At 39.0% G+C, this 23466-nt stretch overlaps 1 non-coding gene across 1 annotated transcript; it reads left to right on the plus strand.

Moving 5' to 3' along the window:
• Positions 1-7651: 7651 nt before the first annotated feature.
• Positions 7652-7758, plus strand: LOC112768596 (small nucleolar RNA R71). Its single transcript, XR_003186004.1, has one exon. It is a non-coding gene; the product is annotated as a small nucleolar RNA R71 (small nucleolar RNA).
• Positions 7759-23466: the final 15708 nt, after the last annotated feature.

A 23466-nucleotide genomic window follows, 5' to 3' on the forward strand; every position in this document is an offset into this window, starting at 1 on the left:
AAAAACGCTCTGCATTCAAATCACTAAAAAGGAGTTCTACCATGAAGACCGACAAAAATGCTCGAGCTCGGCTTCTCCAAAAGAGATCGAAGTCTAAAAATGACTCAACCTCAAAAAGAACATCGCGCTCAAGCTGGGGCACTGTTCATGTCCTGGGACGAGCTGTACGACCCAGGCTGATTAAAGACAAGTCAACCGACCTCTTCAGGTCTGGAAATCCCGACCTCTTCTCAAAGAGCTCGGCCAAAACGCTACAGAAAGCCCAAGCAGGCCCAAATAAAAGGACATAGCCCAATCTAAAGGCAACTAAAGCCTAGAAATATAAGCACGGTTCCCCCTTAAAGATAAGATGACTTCACTTAGAAGATAAGATAAGATAACTAACTTATCTTATCTGGAAAGGTCAGCCTACACTACTATAAATACACAGGAGCACGCAGGTATAACTCATACTCTGATTCTACTAAAAAACCTGCTTAAAGCCCATCCTAACTTAAGCATCAGAGTCTCTTGCAAGTACCACCACCCTCCGGTGATGAAGGATCAGCAACACTACCAAGTCCAACAAGTCGGACACATCAGCTCCGACCATCACAGCGTATCTCATCCGACATCGACCTTCAGTTTCAGGTAACCCTCAGAACATTAGGTATGCTGTAAAATGGATGTTAATGATTTAGTTATCAATTAAGGTTATTAACTAAGTTTAGGATTGGTTAAATGCTAAGGTATGATGTAAGGTTTAAATGCTAGTATGCTAAGTTATTATTAAGCATATATTTATTAATTTAGTTATTAATTATGGTTATTAACAATTTGTAATAAACCTAACCATGTAGCAAAATGTTTATGTTTGCATTTAGCAAATATCTAAGTAAATTGTTGTGTGTTAAATTTTCTTGATACTTAAACTAAGTTATGTATACAAATATACTTGTTGGTTATTCAAGTAAATGTTTTCACTTAATCTACCATATTTAGGAGATCCCGAAATGAATTTTGTTATTCACTATTTAACTGAATAATTTTATTTAAATTAAATAAAATAGATGTTGATTAGTGTAGTCATTAGTTATCTTAGGAGAGATTTTCATTTGCATTATATTATACAAACGTTTAAGTTAATTACTTTACTAAACACTTTCATTATTCAAGTTTTTTATTTAAATAAATAGTTTACTTATAAGTAAAATTAATTCCTAATTCGGTATTTTTGTTGTTCAGCAGAGGTCTAGCCTACTTCTTCCGAGGAGAGTGAGTCACAGACTCTCACCACCAGATGCCATTGTCCGGTACTTGAGGGAGGCTAGGTTTGGTGATGCTTTGCAACTCAAGGATTTTGTGTTCGACAACTCCCTGATCACGACATTCGTTGAGCGATGACGGCCAGAGACCCACACCTTCCACCTGTCGTGGGGTGAGTGCTCAGTCACTTTACAAGACATCATATACTACCTCGGGTTTCACGCTAATGGAGAGCCCATGGGTGGTTGCTTTCGTGACTTTTATACATGGTACAGGATCAAGGCCTGGGAATTGGTTGAGAAGTTACTCGATGCCTGATGCACGGAAAACTTGTCTCACAACAAATTCCCTTCGGCAAGTGTACCGAATTTGTCGTCAAGTAAAAACTCACAATAAAGTGGGGTCGAATCCCACAAGGATTGATTGATCAAGCAACTTTAATTAGAGGGCTGTTCTAGTTGAGCAAATCCAGAATTTGAGTTGAAAATTGCAGAAAATAAAATGGCGGGAAGGTAATTGACAGGAAAGTAAATGCTAGAATTATAGATCTGAAAGTAAATGACGGAAGGTAAATTTCAGAATTGTAAATGGGAATGGGGGAATTGCTCATTAACGTAAATAACAGAAATTAAAGAGAATGGGTAAGATCATAAATGGGGAGTTCATTGGGCTTAGGAGATGTTGCATTCTCCGGATCAATTTCATTTTCATCTCTTCCTCAATCAATGAACTCATTGATCTCCTTGGCAATCTTAAGTGATTGAATTACAATTTCTTGTAATTCAATCTCTCAAATCTTGATCAATAGCCAATTCCTTGGTCAATTGCTCATGAGAAGAGATGAAGTATGGTCATTGATTATACCACATGCATTTCCCAAACCAAGTGTTGAGAGGATTATAGTCACATATCCATCCAAACCCAATTTGGTCCAGCATGAGAAAGCATTTCTAGCTTGATCTCTTCATTCCTCTTTCAAGGTTCAGAAGAGATCCAAGTATGAATAACTTCTTTTTCAAGATAACTACTCAATTGGATGAAGATCGAAAGCTTTCAAGTAAAATCAAGAGAAAAGATAGAAGAAGAATAATGAAAACTAGTATTGATCCATCAAATTACAACAGAGCTCCCTAACCCAATGACAGGGGTTTAGTTGTTCATAGCTCTGGAAAATGAAAACAAAGATGGAGAATACATGATGAAAACTTAGAAGTGCATAGATAGTAAATACAGAGAGTAGTTCTATGCTAAGAGTCTCCCTATAATTTCCAACTCCCTAAAATATTTCAAAGATACTCCTATATATACTACTCTTCTGTTCTTCTAGTTGATTCTTCAAGTCTTGGGCCTTTGGATCTTGAGTTGGAAGCAGTTCTCTTCTTCATTGGGCTTAGCTTTTACTTGCAGAGAGAAAGTATGAAGTGGGCAGGGGCTTTGGCTCAGGAAGTTAGTGGTGTTAACGTTCAGTGAAAATATGGGTTCGAGAACGTTAGTGGCAATCACCTTTTTTACTAACGTTCCTCACCAAAGTTAAAGGCCACGTTAACCTCAACGTTAGTGGCACAAACGTTGCCACTAACGTTTCCACTATGTCTTTCGCACACGTTATTGGGACTCAACTTTCCGAATAACGTTGAGAAGCCTCCCCCTTCCCTACATTAGAGCCCACGTTAACTTTGTTAACGTGGCTCTTTTAACGTAGGCTTGCCATCCTTCGAGAACGTTAGTGACACTTACCATTGTCACTAACGTTCCAAATTGCCCCTATTTTCCACGTTAGAGTCCACGTTAACTAGGTTAACGTGGCTTCTAACGTGGCCTTTCTAGCCATCTCCAACGTTAGAGACAAAGTTGAGTGTCACTAACGTTGGCTCATCCTTCCCTTATCCACGTTAGCTTCCACGTTAACTAAGTTAACGTGTGAGTTAACGTGGCTCATGGTGGCATGTGTGGCTCCTTCCAACGTTAGTGACAATGTTGGGTGTCACTAACGTTGGCGATCACCTTCTTTCTTCACGTTAGCTTCCACGTTAACTAGGTTAACGTAGGAGTCAACGTGGCTCATTGGGGGCTTGTGTTCTTCCAACGTTAGTGACAATGTTGGGTGCCACTAACGTTGTCGACCACTTTGTTCCTTCACATTAGCTTCCACGTTAACTAGGTTAACGTGGGAGTTAACGTGGCTTAATGTGCTTTGGCCAACGTTAGTGACAATGTTGACTGTCACTAACGTTGGCTCCCCCCTTCCTTCTTAACGTTAGAGGCCACGTTAACTAGGTTAACGTGGACTCTAATGTGGCCACTCATGATCTTGGTTCAACGTTAGTGATAATGTTAAGTGTCACTAACGTTGGCTCTATTTCTTAACGTGGACAATGATGGCTTCGAGAGCGTTATTGACAATCACTTTTCTCATTAACTTTGCAAGTTACTCCCATTCCACGTTAATGTTAACGTTAGTGCAACTAACGTAGCCACTAATGTGGTTCTTCTTTGCTTCCTTTGTCCTGAAATTAAGCAATAAAGTGCATCAAAGTTCTAGTCCAAGTCATGGGAAATGCAACGCCCAATTTGTCCTTAAATTCATGTAAAATCCTCATAAAATCATGTAAAATGCACAATGTATGCTTGAATCAAGATGTAAGTGAATATCTACCCAAAACTAGCTTATTTCCTAAGGAAATGCATGAAACTACCCTAAAAACAGTAAAGAAAAAGGTCAGTGAAACTGGCCAAAATGCCCTGGCATCACAACACCAAGAGACATGAGTCATTCTTGTGGAAGTCATGTCCTGGTTTTATGGTGGTTTCATGCATAGCAACTTAGGCTCATTCCTGGCTTTCAGACCTTTATCATGTCCTAGAATACTCACTTGTTATTGCATCCCTTGAGACTTTTATTCATTGATCCTTTTGTTGTTATTTGAGGGCTTATTTTTTTTCTTAAGCTAAGTGCTCTGTAAGGGGGCAACTCTTTAAAATAAGCTTTCAGCCAACACTCTCGAACCAATTGGTTCAAGATGCTAGGTGTTGAAGCACCCCTAAGGACTTACTTGCTCAAGTCTCTCCCCCATACATACACACCACAGGCACATAGTTTATTTATTTTCTTTTCTTGAGACCTTGGTGTCGAGCACCTCTTTGGGTTACTAAATGCTCTATGGTGAGGGTTACTCTTGATAGTGGACTTTCAGCTGATAATCCCGGGTTAGTTAACCCAAGTTACCAAGTGATAAGGCACCCCTAAGAGCTTATTCATCTAAGTAGATCCCTCACACAGGAGCACCACAGACACATGCTTCAAGATTAAAACCATTGCTGCCTAGCCTTATTGCTTACTATTTTCTTTTATTCCTCAACTTTGATTGTTCTTTCCCTTTTTCTTATTAGGATCTTCTTATTTATCTAGTCTCATGGGGTGTGTCTCAAGCATAGTATTCATGACAGATAGTTGTCTTCCCACCTTATGGTTGAACCAACTTAACTAACTTATGACCACACCACAAACTCATGGACTTACTCCCTAGTATGAACTCCACTCTGGTCTTTTGAAAACAATCATTCTCTTTTCATTTGATTCAAAAGGGACAAGCATACAAGTAAGTAAAGAAATGATGCAGTGACATAGAGACTAGCACACAGAGACCTCTTCAACACACAAACTTAAGAAAAAACAGAATTTAAAAAGGTTTAAACTAATCATGGAAGCAAGTTCTATTTCATACAAGATCTTCCTTATTTAAGACTTAGAACAAGATGGACCAAAGAAAGAACTCCACCACCTTTTACTCTTGTGGATGTCCATGCTTTCCTCCTCTAATTGTCCAATCTATCTCTTTCAATGCTCCTTTCCTTTCCCTATAAAGATCAAATAAGAAAAGTAAGAAATATTAAGAAAAAAAATCAATTTAGATTTTTACGGCTAAAATAATAAAGAGAAGAAAAGATTAGATTGTTTATTCATGAACTCCAACTAACTAACTAATTGTGTATCCCTTTATACATTTTGGTGGCACCATGGGGTGACACCAAACTTAGTTTGAAGCATTGTGATGAAAAGTTCTGTTCAAAGCTCCAAGACTAGAATGCTCTTTGTTGCATTCATGCTTTCTTGGTATGCTTTGAACACCAAACTTGTTCTTCACTATATACTGCAATATAAGGACTTCACCAAGTTTGGGTTGGAATTTATGAATATTTACTTATTCACTAGTAAAAGCTAATAAAACATGGGTTGCCTCCCATGAAGCGCTTCTTTAGCTTCACTAGCTTGACGTTTCTCCTTCATCAGGGTGGTTGATAATGCTTCAAGTCCTCCCCTCTTGCCTTGGACTTATATCCATTGGTTGTATCAATGATCTCTACATGTTCCAAGGAAAAAACTCTGTTGATAATGAAGACCTTAGGTAACTGAGATGGTATAGTGGGGAGATTAGGGGGGATATCTGGGAAGTAAGCTGAAATCACTTTATCTCCTGGAGAGAGGCCTTCCGTAGGGATCTTCTTGTTCCTCCACCCCCTTGGTACCTTCTTCTTTGTCCCTTTTGATGCTTCCCTGTTCTTGGTGACTTCTTCTTTTAAGTGAATTTTGTTGTTGTCTTCACATGCCTCTGGTGGTTTAGGTTCCTCTAGCTTCTCCTTAAGCTGTGACGATTGCTGTTTGCCTTGTTCATCATTCAGTGGGGTTCTCAGATGTGTTGGTGGTGCCTCAGTGCTTGTTTGCTCTGTCAGCATCCCGTTATGATCATTGCTTGGTTCTTTGTTTTCTTGGTCAGTTTCTTGGGAGAGTTTGAAGACATTGAAGCTGAGTTGTTCATCATGGATCCTCAATATTAGCTCCCCTCGCTCCACGTCTATGAGTGCTCTAGCTGTAGCTAGGAATGGTCTTCCCAATATGATTGGGTGAGTGTGACTCTCTTCCATGTCCAAGATGACAAAGTCTGTGGGAAGAAAGTATTTCCCCACCTTTAACAACACGTTTTCCACCACCCCTCTTGCTTGTTTTTGAGTTTTGTCAGCCAGCCTGATGACTACATCTGTGGGCAATATCTCATTGATCTGTAGCCTCTTCACCAGGGATAGAGGCATTAAGTTGATGCTTGCTCCCAAATCATAGAGTGCTCTATCAAACATTGTTTCTCCTATGGCACAGGGGACATGAAAACTCCCTGGATCTTTTCTTTTTGTAGGCAACTGCGGTTGAATGAGGGCACTGCACTCCTTGTTCATCATTATAGTTTGGCCTCCCTTGAGTGAGCTTTTCCTGGGAAGCAACTCCTTCATTTACTTGATGAATGCAGGCATTTGTTGGATAGTCTTGATGAATGGTATGTTCACATGCAGAGATGCAAATAAGTCAAGAAATCTTGAGTATATTCTCCTCTCCATAGCTCCCTTGAGCAGTTGGGGAAACGGTGCATAGAGTCTCAACAACTCCTGTTTTGAGATTTCTGGTTCTTGGTAATCTTTTTCCACCTCCTTTACTGAGGTATCTTCAAGTTGTTCTGACAGATTGCTTGGCTTGTCCTCAGTCTCCTTATCACTTATAGTGACCATCTTGCAATCTTCCCATCTTACCTTCTTTGTTTCACCTCTCGGATTCTTCTCTGTGTCACTTGGGAATCTATCTGTGGGTTTGGGAATTTTCTCAGAGAGATATCCTACTTGAGATTCCAACCTCTTGATTGTGTCTCCCTGGTTCTTGAAACTGGCTCGCACTTCCTCCTTGAAGACCTTGTTGTCTTGAATCTCCTTGCTTAGGCCTTCAAGTAGATTCTCAATCCTTGAGATTCTTTCATCAAATAATGACAGGTCAGGCTGAGTAGGGTTATTCTGGCCTTGATATGAATGTGGGGAGGTGTTGTTATGGGGGTGTTGATATGGTCTAGATGTGAAGTGTTGGGTGGCTGCATTGTTTGGATTTGGGCGTCTTTGATCAAGACTTTGGTCTTGTTGATTTCCCCACCCAAAGTTTGGGTGATTCCTCCATCCAGGGTAGTAGGTCTTGGAGTATGGATCATAGTTTTGCCTAGGTGAATTCCCAATGTAGTTGGCTTGCTCCTGACTACCCTCTGCTTCTTCGTTCACTCCTTCATGGGTTGTTAATGAAGTGGAGACTGCTGCTACTTGGTTCCTCTCCATCTTCTTGGTGAGGTCAGCCAGCTGCTGGGTAATGAGCTTGTTTTGGGCCAGCAGAGCATCTACATTGTTTAGCTCCATTACTCCTCTTGTGTTCCCTCTTTCGGAAGCATAGAAGTAGTCGTTCTTTGCTACTGTTTCAATGACATCTATGGCTTCCTCAATAGTCTTCTTCTTGTTCAAAGATCCTCCGGATGAATGGTCTATGGCCTTCTTTGACTCATAAGAGAGCCCTTCATAGAAAATGTACAGCTGCACCCATTCGTTGAACATATCTGGTGGGCACCTCCTTGTTAAGTCTTTAAACCTCTCCCATGCTTCATATAGAGTCTCACCATCTTGTTGCCTGAAAGTTTAGACCTCAGCTCTCAGCCTATTGATTCGTTGAGGAGGGTAAAATCTTGTTAAGAATTTGTTCACCACGTCTTCCCAAGTTGTCAAGCTCTCCCTTGGGAAAGACTCCAGCCACTTAGCTGCCTTATCCCTGAGTGAGAATGGAAATAAGAGCAGTCTATAGGCGTCAGGATGAACACCATTAGACTTCACTGTGTCACATATTCTCAGGAAAGTGGTTAGATGTTGATTGGGGTCCTCTTGGACACTCCCTCCGAACGAACAGTTGTTCTGAACAAGGGTGATGAGCTGTGGCTTCAGTTCAAAATTGTTGGCATGGATGGTTGGCTTTTGAATGCTACTTCCACAGTTCCCTGGGTTTGGATTGATGTAAGAGCCTAAAACTCTTCTATCCTCCCCAGCATGATTTGCTCCACCTCCTTTGCCATGGTTGTGAGCCTCTTCTTCATGATGGTTTTCCATGTTTTCTTCCATGTTTGGTTCAAAGTATTCCTCAAAGTGTTCCTCCTCTTCTTCACCACCAACTACATGTTTTTCTCTTGCCTCCCTCCTTAGTCTAAGGAAGGTTCTCTCAGGTTCAGAATCAAAGGAAGTTGAAGCCCTGCTTCTTCTCCCTATCATACAACCAACAAGTACAAGCAAAGAGAATAGGTGCAGAAAGTATATCTGTCAGAATTACTGTTAGTGTGAGTGATGCAATATATCAAACAGTTAGTGGGTTAGTGAGATGAATAGTAAATAACAAAGAAAAAGTAAGGGGGAAGGGAAGAAGTTATCTAAAACAGAAAGTAAATGACTCAAACAGAAATTTAAATCAAACAAAAATAAAATGCTCAATCTAGTTATCCTCCAATCTAATCATTGTTGATGCACAATCAATCCCCGGCAACGGCGCCATAAACTTGATGCACGGAAAACTTGTCTCACAACAAATTCCCTTCGGCAAGTGTACCAAATTTGTCGTCAAGTAAAAACTCACAATAGAGTGAGGTCGAATCCCACAAGGATTGATTAATCAAGCAACTTTAATTAGAGGGCTGTTCTAGTTGAGCGAATCCAGAATTTGAGTTGAGAATTGCAGAAAATAAAATGGCGGGAAGGTAATTGACAGGAAAGTAAATGCTAGAATTTTAGATCTGAAAGTAAATGACGGAAGGTAAATTGCAGAATTATAAATGGGAATGGGGGAATTGCTCATTAAAGTAAATAACAGAAATTAAAGAGAATGGGTAAGATCAGAAATGGGGAGTTCATTGGGCTTAGGAGATGTTGCATTCTCTGGATCAATTTCATTTTCATCTCTTCCTCAATCAATGCACTCATTGATCTCCTTGGCAATCTTAAGTGATTGAATTACAATTTCTTGTAATTCAATCTCTCAAATCTTGATCAATAGCCAATTCCTTGGTCAATTGCTCATGAGAAAAGATGAAGTATGGTCACTGATTATACCACATGCATTTCCCAAACCAAGTGTTGAGAGGATTATAGTCACATATCCATCCAAACCCAATTTGGTCAAGCATGAGAAAGCATTTCTAGCTTGATCTCTTCATTCCTCTTTCAAAGTTCAGAAGAGATCCAAGTATGAATAGCTTCTTTTTCAAGATAACTACTCAATTGGATGAAGATCGAAAGCTTTCAAGTAAAATCAAGAGAAAAGATAGAAGAAGAATAATGAAAACTAGTATTGATCCATCAAATTACAACAGAGCTCCCTAACCCAATGACAGGGGTTTAGTTGTTCATAGCTCTGGAAAATGAAAACAAAGATGGAGAATACATGATGAAAACTTAAAAGTGCAGAGATAGTAAATACAGAGAGTAGTTCTATGCTAAGAGTCTCCCTATAATTTCCAACTCCCTAAAATATTTCAAAGATACTCCTATATATACTACTCTTCTGTTCTTCTAGTTGATTCTTCAAGTCTTGGGCCTTTGGATCTTGAGTTGGAAGCAGTTCTCTTCTTCATTGGGCTTAGCTTTTACTTGCAGAGAGAAAGTATGAAGTGGGCAGGGGCTTTGGCTCAGGAAGTTAGTGGTGTTAACGTTCAGTGAAAATATGGGTTCGAGAACGTCAGTGGCAATCACCTTTTTTACTAACGTTCCTCACCAAAGTTAAAGGCCACGTTAACCTCAACGTTAGTGGCACAAACGTTGCCACTAACGTTTCCACTATGTCCTTCGCACACGTTATTGGGACTCAACTTTCCCAATAACGTTGAGAAGCCTCCCCCTTCCCTACGTTAGAGCCCACGTTAACTTAGTTAACGTGGCTCTTTTAACGTAGGCTTGCCATCCTTCGAGAACGTTAATGACACTTACCATTGTCACTAACGTTCCAAATTGCCCCTATTTTCCACGTTAGAGTCCACGTTAACTAGGTTAACGTGGCTTCTAACGTGGCCTTGCTAGCCATCTCCAACGTTAGTGACAAAGTTGAGTGTCACTAACGTTGGCTCATCCTTCCCTTATCCACGTTAGCTTCCACGTTAACTAAGTTAACGTGGGAGTTAACGTGGCTCATGGTGGCATGTGTGGCTCCTTCCAACGTTAGTGACAATGTTGGGTGTCACTAACGTTGGCGATTCACCTTCCTTCTTCAGGTTAGCTTCCACGTTAACTAGGTTAACGTGGGAGTCAACGTGGCTCATTGGGGGCTTGTGTTCTTTCAACGTTAGTGACAATGTTGGGTGTCACTAACGTTGTCGACCACTTTGTTCCTTCACGTTAGCTTCCACGTTAACTAGGTTAACGTGGGAGTTAACGTGGCTTAATGTGCTTTGGCCAACGTTAGTGACAATGTTGAGTGTCACTAACGTTGGCTCCCCCCTTCCTTCTTAACGTTAGAGGCCACGTTAACTAGGTTAACGTGGACTCTAACGTGGCCACTCATGATCTTGGTTCAACGTTAGTGATAATGTTAAGTGTCACTAACGTTGGCTCTATTTTTTAACGTGGGCAATGATGGCTTCGAGAGCGTTATTGGCAATCACTTTTCTTATTAACTTTGCAAGTTACTCCCATTCCACGTTAGTGTTAACGTTAGTGCAACTAACGTAGCCACTAATGTGGTTCTTCTTTGCTTCCTTTGTCCTGAAATTAAGCAATAAAGTGCATCAAAGTTCTAGTCCAAGTCATGGGAAATGCAATGTCTAATTTGTCCTTAAATTCATGCAAAATCCTCATGAAATCATGTAAAATGCACAATGTATGCTTGAATCAAGATGTAAGTGAATATCTACCCAAAACTTGCTTATTTCCTAAGGAAATGCATGAAACTACCCTAAAAACAGTAAAGAAAAGGTTAGTGAAACTGGCCAAAATGCCCTGGCATCAATGCCAGGCCTACTATAGTCCAATAGTATGGAGCACGGAGGAAGGAGTCTTTCTCTGTGAAGCTGACATGGCTTCGGAAGCATATCTGACAGATGCTGCCTGGTACTAATGACCCAGCCACTATCCAACAGTATGTGAGGTGCTTCATATTGTTGATGATCGGGGGTTACCTGATGACTGATAAGTCCAATAATGAGGTTCATCTCTGATGGCTCCCACTACTGGATGACTTTGCGAGGTGTCGAAGTCTGTCTTGGGGATCTATAGTGCTAGCATGGACGTACCACTCTCTATGCTCTACGGCCCACCACTCAACCATGGACATCTCCGGGTGCACTCCACTACTGGTATATTGGATATACCAGAAGTTTCTGATGCACAAAACTGGATCCGCACGTTTCGCACAGATAGATCGGCAAGTATACCGGGTCGTCCAAGTAATACCTCAGGTGAGTAAGGGCCGATCTCACGGAGATTGTTGGTTTGAGCAAGCAGTGGTTACCTTGCAGATCTTAATTAGGCGGATAGAAATTATAGCTTGTCACAGAAAATGCATAAAATAAAATAAATAAATAAAACGTTACTAGATAGATGTGAAATCAATGGTATGAGAACGGTTGAGGCTTTGGAGATGCTTTGTCTTTCCGGATTAACTTTTCTTACTCTCTACTTCAATAAATTTCTGATTCCTTTAATGGCAGCCGTAAGTGATTAATTCATGTCCTCTCATCAAGTTAACCTCCTCTACTGCAGCAATCCACCACGTTAAGATGGCTCATGTCCTCTCATCAAGCCACCTCTAGGTTTCTCACTGTAGCAGAAGATGAAGCTCTAAGCAATCTACTTCCCTTTCACGATCCTACTCAAGGTGCCACAGACAAGGCAGATCTTCTGGATCAGGGAATGCTGCTTCTCTAACTCTAGCCTTAACGCCACAGAGACCTCACTTACCTACGGTCAACGGAATTTTATGTCACGTATCGAAAGTTGCCCAAGTACTCTATTGAAATCTGCAATGCAATCTCTAGCTTTGGTTTAACACTATCCGGATCAGGACTTGCACGGAACCCATGTATAACAAGGGTGATTGTCATGGATCACCCTCAATTCATGAGATGAAGAACGAGAATGCATAAGAGAATAGAATCAGACATATTGAACTAGAACAGTGTTATTATTAATCCAAGAAACTCAGCAGAGCTCCTAACCTTAACCTTAGGAGGTTAGTGACTCATACTGTACAATGTAATTCGAAAATAATGGGGGAGGATGAAGATAAAAAAAGTTCTTAAACAAGGGTGATCTCCTCTTGTATATACTAATCTGCTAACTAAGAATTACAGAAATAGGATAACCTAGGTTGATAGTGCGAAAATCCACTTTCTGGACCCATTTATAGAGTGTCTGGGCTGAGCCAAGGGTGTCTCCATGTGCTAGGACTCCTTAGGGGTGTTGTATGCTAGCTGCTCCCCTGTGGACGTTGGACGCCAGGAATGGGACAGTGGCTGGCATTGAACGCCAGTTTTTGGGCCTTTCTTTCCAAAGCAATGTATAAACTATTATATATTTCTGGAAAGCCCTGTATGTTATCTTTCCATCTCTGTTAAGAGCATGCCATTTACACTTCTGTAGCTCCAGAAAAGCTCCTTCGAGTGCACGGAGGTCAGATCTTGACAGCATCTGTAGTCCTTTCTCTGTCTCTGAATAAGACTTTTGGTCAAGCTCCTCAATTTCATCCAGAAAATACCTGAAATCACAATAAAATACAAAAACTCAAAGTAGAATCCAAAAATATGAATTTTTCACTAAAACCTATGAAAATATAATAAAACTTAAACAAAACATAATGAAAACTATATGAAAATAATGTCAAAAAGCGTATAAAATATCCGCTCATCAGAACACCAAACTTAAACTATTGCTTGTCCCCAAGCAATCAAAAAAAGTAGGATAAAAAGAAGAGAAGGATACAATAAATCTCAGAGTTCTCAATGAATCTCAGTTTTAAAATAGATGACCAGGACTAGTAGCTTTTTCCTTCTGAATAGTTTGGCATCTCACTTTCCTTTGAGGTTTAGAATAATTGGCATCTTTAGGAACTCAGAATCCAAATGATATTATTGATTCTCCTAGTTTAGTTCTTTTTTATTCTTGAACACAGCTTCTTTAGAGTCTTGGCTGTGACCCTAAGCATTTTGTTTTCTAGTATTACCACCGGATGCATAAATGCCACAGACACTTAACTGGGTAAACCCCTTAGGATTGTGATTCAGCTTTGCTAGAATCCCCAGCCAGTGGTGTCCAGAGCTCTTAAGCACACTCTTTGCTTTAGAGCACGACTTTAACTGCTCATTCTCAAGCTTTTCACTTGACACCTTCACACCACAAGCATATAGTTAGGGAAGCAGCTCATTTGAACTGTTTAGGCCATGATTTGTTTCTTTTATGCCCTCCTAACCATTGATGCTCAAAGCCTTGGATCCTTGCTCTTGCCTTTTTGTTTAAAGAGCTATAGGCTTTTTGCTATTGCCTTTTGATTTTAAAAGTTGCTGGCTTTTTCTGTTTCTTTCTCTTTCTGCTTGCTTTTTTTTTTTGCATGCTACTTTTTCTTGCTTCAAGAATCAATTTTTAGATTTTTCAGATTACCAATAGTACTTCACTTTTATCATCATTCCTTCAAGAGCCAACATTCTTTACTCTAATATCGAACATGCACTATTTATTCATACATTCAGAAAATAAAAGCAATGCCACCACATCAAATAATTGAACTATTCTCAATATAAAATTTGAAATTCATGTATCATTACTGCTTCTAAAAAAATCAAAATTTTATTCAAGTTCAATGAGATGATAAGAGGAACATTTTATATCTAATTGGAAAATAAAATATTAAATCGTAACAATGCTTATGCAATTCTGAAATTTAAAAGACAGAAACTTAAATAGAAACTGAAATACTACTAGTGATCATGTAAATTTAAATATAAGAAACAGAAATTAGAATAGACACAAAAGTAGGAAGGTGGAACTCAACCACCTTAATCATGGGAGGAGTTAGGCTCTTCAGGGGATAAATTCTGACGCTTTAGTTCTTCTAGCTCACGCCCCTGCTTCTCCTGTTCCTTGACCAGTTTGCAAAGCATGCTAGTCTGGTCTTTTTGCTCCTCTCTTAATTGATCCAAGGTGGTTTGCAATTGTACAATAGATGCTTCTAGCTGGGTCCAATATTCAATAGGAGGGATCTCTTGTGCTTGCCCAGGCGCCTTCTTTGTGGCTTGGTCAGCTAGTACTTGAATGCTTTCCATCACCTACTTGGTGATTGGACTTTCTACTGGGATAAATGAGTCTCTGTTAATCATGACTCCAGCCTCTTTACACAAGCGAAAGATAAGGTTTGGATAGGCCAATCTGGCTTGAGTTGACATCCTGTTTGCAACCTTGTATAGCTCAAAGGGAATTAGTTGGTGGACTTTCACCTCATTCCCCATCATAATGCAGTGAATCATCACAGCCCTTCTTATGGTAATTCAGAACGATTGCTAGTAGGGAGTATGGAACACCCAATAAAATCCAACCAAACCCTAGCAACTGGTTTGAGATCTACTCTTCTCAGTTGGTTTGGATGGTATTGTTGATCCACTTAGTTCCAGACAGACATATGTCTTCTAGAATCTAATCCAACTTTGGATTAGCCACCACCCTCCAATTAAAGGATTCTGGATCATCCTTTTGTGGAGGTAACTTGAAGATCTCTCTCACCTTGTCAAGATGAAAATAGAGAGTCTTCCCTTGCAACATGGGGCAAAAAGTATGGAATCCTTGTCCATTTTTCTTTTACTTATTTGTCATCCACAGATTTGCATAAAGTTCATGGATCATTATTATTCCAACATTGATCTCAGAATCAGCCAGGATCTCCCAGTCTCTCTTTCGAATTTGCTCTTGGATCTCTGGGTACTCATCTTCTTTTAATTCGAATTTGGCCTCCGAGATCACTGTCCTCTTTCACATTATTTTGTAATAATTTTCTTTATTCTTCTTTGTGTAGAATCTGAAAGGTTTGAAAATAACTGTTTGGTTGTCTTCTCTCTTGGTTCTTAAAGTGGGATTTCCACTTTTTGGAGCCATGGAATTCAAATAGAGTGAGAAAGAAAGACTCTTTCCACATCAAACATAAAAGGTTTGTTTGTCCTTGAGCAAAAGAGAGGAAAGAAGATGAAGAGGAGATGAAGAATTCAAATAGAAGGAGGATGGGGGTGGCCAAATGGTATAAATAGGGATGGAGAGGGTGAGATTTCAAAATTCAATTAGATAAAAGATAAATAAGATATGATTCACACTTTAGTAAAAGATAGAAAAAGATAATTTTTTAAAATCAAAAGATATGAAAAAGATAAAAAGATAAGATTGAAGGTATGAAAGAGATTTTAAAGTTAAATAAAAGATTTGAAAAGGAATTAAAAACGATATGAAATTTTGAAAAAGAGATGAAAAAGATATGAGGTTTTGAAAAAAACATGAAAAAGAATTGAAAAAGAATTGAAAAATATTTGAAAATATTTTAGATTTGAAGGGAATTTGAAATTAAAAGATGAAGGTTAAAAGAATCTTGTTTAGAAGGTATGATTTAAAAAGATAAAAATTGGAAAAGATAAGCTGTGGAAAAGTCAACAACTTTCCTAACCTGTTTTGGGCATTTGAACGCCCAGAATACCTTGATTCTGGCGTTCAACGCCATGCTGGTGCTCTTTCTGGGCGTTGAACGCCCAACCGGTGCCCTCTGGCTGGCGTTCAACGCCAGTCTTGCCTCCCCCTTTAGGGCGTTGAACGCCCACCCCGTACCCCCTGGCTGGCATTCAACGCCAGACTTGCTACCCCTTAAAGGTGTTCAACGCCCAACCAATACCTCCTGGCTGGCGTTGAATGCCAGTCTTACTACCTCTTGGGGGCGTTCAATGCCCCTCTTTCCCAGGGTGCTCTGTTTTCTGCTCTGACTATTTCTGTTTATATTCTAACTACTGCATATGATCACAAAGTTAAACACATGTAAAAACTAAACTGAGATAACTGAAATAAACTTAATGAAAAAAAATAACTTTAATTGTGGCTGGTTGCCTCCCAACAAGCGATTCTTTAACATCACTAGATTGATGGTATTGCGCTCATGTCAGCAATAGGGTGGATTTGTCTTGTTCGATCTCACCACCCAAGTAATATTTCACTCTCTGGCAGGGTAATTGCATTGGAGTTCTATATGACCATAGGGTGATACATTAGTGATCAAAAAAGGTCTTGTCCAACGTGAGTTAAGCTTTCTAAGGAAGAGCTTCAGTCTAGAATTGAAGAGCAGAACTTTCTATCCAGGTTCAAAGACTCTGGAAAAAATATTTTTGTCATGCCACTTCTTGGGCCTTTCTTTATAGATCTTTGCATTTTCAAATGCAGCAAGTCAGAATCCATCCAACTCATTTAGCTGGAGCAACAATTTCTCTCCTACTGCCTTTGCATCAAGGTTTAGGAGTTTGGTTGCCCAGTAGGCCTTGTGTTCCAGCTCCACTGGCAGGTGGCACACCTTTCCATACACTAATTGATATGGTGATTTTCCTATAGGGGTCTTGAAAGTTATTCTGTATGCCCAGAGAGCATCATCAAGCTTTTTCGCCCAATCCTTTCTAGAGGTATTCACCGTTCTTTCCAGGATTCTTTTTTGTTCTCTTTTTGAGATAACAGCTTGCCCATTTGTCTGTGGATGATATGGGGTGGCCACTTTATGGCAAACTCCATATTGATTCAGCACAGAGTCAAGGTTTGTTAAAGAAATGAGTTCCTTCATCACTGATCAGTGTCCGAGGGACACCAAACCTACTGAAGATGTTCTTCTGGAGGAACTTCATCACTACTTTAGTGTCGTTTGTGGGTGATGCGACTGCCTCAACCCATTTAGACACATAATCTATTGCCACAAGGATATAGGTGTTTGAGTATGAGGGTGGGAAGGGACCCATGAAGTCTATACCCCGCACATCAAATAACTCAATCTCTAGGATTCCTTGCTGAGGCATGTCTTGACCATGAGGGAGATTGCCAGCCCTTTGGTAACTGTCAAAATGACAGACGGACAAACTCTCGGGAATCTTTCAAGAGTGTGGGCCAGCAGAAACCATTTTGGAGGACTTTAGTGGCTGTTCGTTGACGAGAGTACTTTTGCTAGTAAAGAATTTTTATTAAAATAATCGCGTTGTAAGTATAGTTTCTAAACCAAGAAAGAATCCTTTCGTACAAAATTTTGGGTGTCACAAGAAACAAAACTCCTAAAAAATTGATAACCGAAGTATTTAAACCTCGGGTCGTCTCTCAAAGAATTACAGGGAGGTGTGATTTATTATTGGTTATGGAAGATTATCTTTTTGGGGTTTTTGAATAATGAACAGGAAAAGTAAATTGCAAGAATTAAAGTAATAACTAATAAAGCTCTTGGCAAGGTATGAGAACTAGAAATCCTATCCTAGTTATCCTTATCAATTGTGATGAGAATTGTTCATTACTCCCACTTAGTTAACCCTTAATAAATAAAGAAAAGTCAAGTGGACTAATCAATTTGATTCCTCAAGTCCTAGTCAACTCCTAAAGAAAGACTAGCCTTAAAGGGATCCAAAACAACTAGCAAATTCCAATTATCAATTAACAAGGGAGTTTGATAACTCAAGTGTCACCAATTACTCAACCAAAGCCAAAAGGAGAGAAATCTAAATATTGAAAGCATCAATCACATAAATTGAAGAAAGCAACCATAAATCTGAATTACCTCAAATTGCATTAAATATAAAATCAAATCTAACATTGAGTTCATAAACCAAATCAAGAAAATAAACAAACTAAAGTAATAGAATAAATAAAAGTAGAAGAGAAATTAAATTAAAGGAACATTGAACCTGGAATTGAGAAAGAATGAACCATAAACTAAGAGAAATCCTAAATCCGAAAACCTAAGAGAGAGGAGAGAGCCTCTCTATCTAGAAACTACATCGAAAACCTAAAATTTGAATAATGAATGTTGTCTTATTGTTGTGAATGAGTGATTGATTCCTGATAAACCCATATTTTATGACGTATTTTCTGCTCAATTTAAGTGATTTATCAATCCTTCACCCACTTATTCATGTAAATTGCATGGTTTTACTTTCTCTTCCTTATTATGTGATATATGTGAAAAACATGTTTCCTACGCTTTATAAATAATAAAATTAATCATCCTTTGTTACCATTTGATGCCGTGATTTGTGTGTTGAGTGCTTTCAGGCTTTATAGGGCAGAAATGACTTAAAGGATGGAAAGGAAACATACAAAAATGGAAGGAAAGCACAAGATGGAGTGTTTGAAGAAACAGGAAGTGACACGTCCGCTTAGACGACGCGAACGCGTGCTTTGCGCAAACTGACATCCGCGCGAACGTGCGCATGACGCGAACGTGTTACTCGCGTGAAGTACAACTGACGTGGAAGCGTGCCTGACACGACCGCGTGGAAGAGCAGAACTCCAAATGACGCGACCGCGTGACCCACGCAGATGTGTGACAGACGCCACATACCAGAATCTGCAGAAAACACCCCCAGCAATTTCTGGACCCTTTTTTGGCCCAATTCTGAATCCAGAAACACATAATATAAGCCAGAGAATGGAGGAATCAGAGGAGATCGACAATTATTCACTTCTCATATTTTAGATGTAGTTTTTAGAGAGAGAGGTTCTCTCCTCTCTCTTAGGATTTAGGATTTAGGATTAGGATTCCTCTTAAAGGAATTAGGATTTCTTATTATTTCAACTTATTATTTCAACTTCTTCTCAGGTTCAATATTCCTTTTACTTTATATTTCTCTTTTAATTTCAGATACTTTAATGCTTTTATTTAATTACTTATGTTGCCAAATTGGCTTATGAACCATTCATGTTAGGATTTTCTTTATTTAATATAAATTGAGGTATTTCAGATTTATGATTCATATTTAGCTTTTTATATTCTTGGCTTTAATTGATTAACTGGATACTCTTGAGTTATCAAACTTATCGTGGTTGTTAATTGTTATGTTTGCTAATTGAATTGAATTCTACTAACTCTAGTCTTTCCTTAGGAGTTGACTAGGACTTGAGGATCTAACTAATTAGTCCACTTGACTTTCCTTTGCTTTAGAAAAGGTTAACTAAGTGGGATTAAAACTCAATTCTCAACACCATCGATAAGGATAACTAGGATAGGACTTCCGAATTTTCATACCTTGCCAAGAGTTTATTTAGATATTAATTTATTAATTCCTGCAATTTATTTTCCTTGTTCAAACCTTTTAAAACCCAAAATTCTACCTTTTCCATAGCTAATAATAAGTCATACCTCCCTGCAATTCCATGAGAAGACGAACTGAGGTTTGAATACTTCGGTTTATAAATTTAATTGGGTTTGTTACTTGTGACAACCAAACGTTTGTACGAAAGGATTTTCTGTTGGTTTAGAAACTATACTTACAACGCAATCACTTTTATTCTTTACCGATGGAAAAATCGATTGTCAATTCCCCCACTTTGTAGCCTTTAACCTGTGTTTTCTGGGGCAAAACCTGGGTCAAAAAATATCTCAGAAATCGCCCCTAGCGATTTCTGATACGTCCAGCATATGGCAAAGTCACGCGTACACGTCGTCCACGCGTACGCATGGATTGAGTTTTCTCCAGGTTATGCGTGCGCGTAATCCATGTGTGCGCGTCACCTAACAGTGTGGCAACAATGAAAAACTATATATTGTTGCGAAGCCCCAGATGTTAGCTTTCCAACGCAACTAAAATCGCTTCATTTGGACCTTGGTAGCTCAAGTTATGGTCGATTTAGTACCAAGAGGTCAGGCTTGACAGCTCAGCAATTCCTTCAGTTTCTTGTATTCCATCCACTTTTGCATGCTTCCTTTCCATCCTCTAAGCCATTCCTGCCCTATAAACTCTGAAATCACTTAACACACATATCAAGGCATCGAATGGTAATAAGGGAGGATTAAAATTAGCAATTTAAAGATCAAAGAAACCTGTTTTCAATCATAGCACAAGATTAGGAAGGAAAATGTAAGACCATGCAATTAGTATGAATAAGTGTGAGTTTAGTGGATAAAATCCACTCAATTAAGTACAAGATGTACCATAAAATAGTGGTGCATCAAATCTCCCTACACTTATACATTAGCATGTCCTCATGCTAAGCTCAAGAGAAGCTATAAAGGAGTGAAGAGGAATGGTAGAATGTATGAAATGCAACCTATCTATATGAATGAAAATAAATGCAAAATGCTTTTATCTACTTGGTTAAAAGTAAACAAATCTTTTAAGAACAAATATGAACTGGATTTCACTAATTCAAATCACAAAATAAAGTACAAGTAAACCTGCGAAAGAAAATAGCTCGTGAAAGCCGAGAACAAAGAATCGAGCATCGAACCCTCACTGGAAGTGTATGCACTCTAATCGCTCAGGTGTTTAAGGTTCGATCTCTCAATTCTCTAATAACCTTGTTTTCTAAGGCTTGCTTTTCTCTACCAATCAACACTAATTTGATGCACAAATACACATATCAAGAGGTCTTTTAAGGGTTGTAATGGGGTTAGGGTCAAGGTAGGATTGTATTTGGCCAAGTGGACTAAAATCCGAATCCTTAATTAACTTAAACTTTTCCCACCTAACTTAAGACAATCCATGTAATCAAAGTACAAAACCTAACTATCCATTAACCATGTTTTCCACATATCCATGCATCCGAATTTGAGTACAACTCATATGCATTACTATCATTTACTTTGGGGCATTTTGTCCCCTTTTTATTGTTTGCTCTTCTTTCTTTTTTTTTTCCCCTTTTTTTTCTTTTTAATTTTTTTTATATATTTTTTTCTTTTGTTTTTCTCAATGCATATGATTAAATTATTGAATGCAAGAACATGTTCTAAACATTTCTGTCACATTTTCATAAAGAAGTTTAACATACTTAATTTCCAAAACCAAATGTTTCTAAACACACTAATAAACCCCTATTTTATGATTCATCTTGTGCTCAAATTGAGTGTTTTTATCCATTCTTCACACACTTATTCATGTGAATTGTATGGTTTTACTTTTCCTTCCTTATTTTATAATATATGTGAAAACATGTTTCCTATGCTTTAAAAATATTAATTTTAATTATCCCTTATTACCATTTGATGCCGTGATTTGTGTGTTAAGTATTTTAAGGTTTCATAAGGCAAGAATGGCTTAGAGAAAAGAAAGGAAACATACAAAAATAGAAGGAAAGCACAAAATGGAGTTTTGAAGAAAAGGCAGCGACTCGTACGCGTGGACGACGCGGACGCATGCCTAGCGCAAAATGGTAGCGACGCGGACGCGTAATCGACGTGGACGCGTGCCTTGAGCAGAACGCAAATGACGCGTACGCATGACAAAGAAAAACTCCAAACCACGCGAATGCGTGACCCACGCATACGCGTGACGGACGCAACATGCAGGAATCTGCAGAAAATGCCCTCAGCGATTTCTTTATTTAGTAAGGGTTAACTAAGTGGGAGCAATAACAATTCTCATCACACCTGATAAGGATAACTAGGATAGAATTTCCAGTTCTCATACCTTGCCAAGAGATTTTTGTAATTATTAATTTATTTTTCTTGCCATTTAAATTATTTGTTACTTATTTAAAAAACCCAAAAATACACCTTTTTCCATAACCAATAATAAATCATACCTCCCTGCAATTCCTTGAGAGACGACCCGAGGTTTCAATACTTCGGTTATCAATTTTATTGGGTTTGCTTAAGTGACAAACAAGTTTTTGTATGAAAGGATTATTGCTTGGTTTAAAAACTATACTTGCAACGAGAATTTATTGTGAATTCTAAACCATCAATCATTTAGTTCATCAAAATGGCACTGTTGCGGGGGAATTGCAAATGTGTGCCTTATTATTAGTTATTGTAAATATTTTATTTTGCTTATTTATTTATTTTTATTTTTGTTTTTAATTTTTATTAGTTACTATGAGTTCTCACCCCCGTCACTTTGAGTTTGGTTCCAATGTTGTTTCAAGGAATGGAAATTATAATAGGAACATGCATCAAGGTCAAAACAATCAGAGATGGACAGAGCCACGAGGATCTGATCAACCCTTTAGGCAAAAACACCCTCCAAGATACCATGGACAACGACCATTCCACAATGCATGTGGAGACAATAGTGTTGGTGGACCCTTTCGTGACAACCAACACCCACCAAGTTACTATAGTAAAAAGCCATTCCGAGGTGCGTACCAAGATGATAGATATGGTGGACCCCCTTATAGTTAGTAACAAGCCCCATTATATACCTATAAACCACCTCATCAACATAGCTATGAACCACCACACTCACAAGCCCCTTACCAATACTCACCTCCATATGACCCTAACCCATATTCACCCCAGTTCCAATCCAATTATTCCAAAGAACCACCACTTTCCTATGCACCATGTACATATCCATCAACCCAAGAATCACGGGAGCGTCTCAAGGAAACAGTGAAAAAATTTCATGCAACTCTTCACCAACTGGAGCAAGCAATCAATCGATTACCTTCCCGATGTTCAGACACTCAAGGAACCTCCATGGCTTCATGTGGACAATCTAATGAAGAACATAGCATGAAGGAGATACTAGAAACTCTGATGGACAGTAAGGAGCATGACTTTGTACTGGAACAAGTGGAGGAAGCTGAAATTATCGAAGAAGAAGAATTAGTTGAAGACTTAGGAGATGCTGAACCTCCATGGGAATCCAGAATTGTGGAGAATTCCGTCAAGAAATTTACAATTGATGCTAAGGAGGATAGTGCACAACCCCCAAAGCAGGTATCTTATGAAGAACTGGACGGAACAACTCAAGAAGCGAGTTTCCTTGATAACGATAATCACGAGTCAAGTTCTCCTAGTAATAAACTTGCATCCGCAACTGAATTCTTTGAGACTGAAGAATCTTCCCCAAGTGAATACGAAGATGATGCGGAGGTAGACTTCTCTCAACCTCCAAATTATGTCTTGAGTGATGAAGAAGATATCGAAGACTTTGATCAAGACGTGGTTGCAGTCGAAGAAGTTTGCAGAGAAGTGGAGGAATTCACAGAAGAATACAAGGGAGTAGAGCTTGCGAAACCCCTGGAAACACCTTTTCCAAGGCCATTACTATCCAATACAACCTTCAAGTGGGTAAAATCCTTAGCCTTTATCTTTACTTTTCCACTTGAATATGGTTTGCTTGAAACAGATGGCCAGCTTAGAGCTCTTTGCGGCTTTAAGAGTAAAAGAGAAATGGTTCGCACTCAGAGCTGGTATGC

This window comes from Arachis hypogaea, chromosome 17 (genome assembly GCF_003086295.3).
Source record: "Arachis hypogaea cultivar Tifrunner chromosome 17, arahy.Tifrunner.gnm2.J5K5, whole genome shotgun sequence".
NCBI classification, from domain to species: domain Eukaryota; kingdom Viridiplantae; phylum Streptophyta; class Magnoliopsida; order Fabales; family Fabaceae; genus Arachis; species Arachis hypogaea.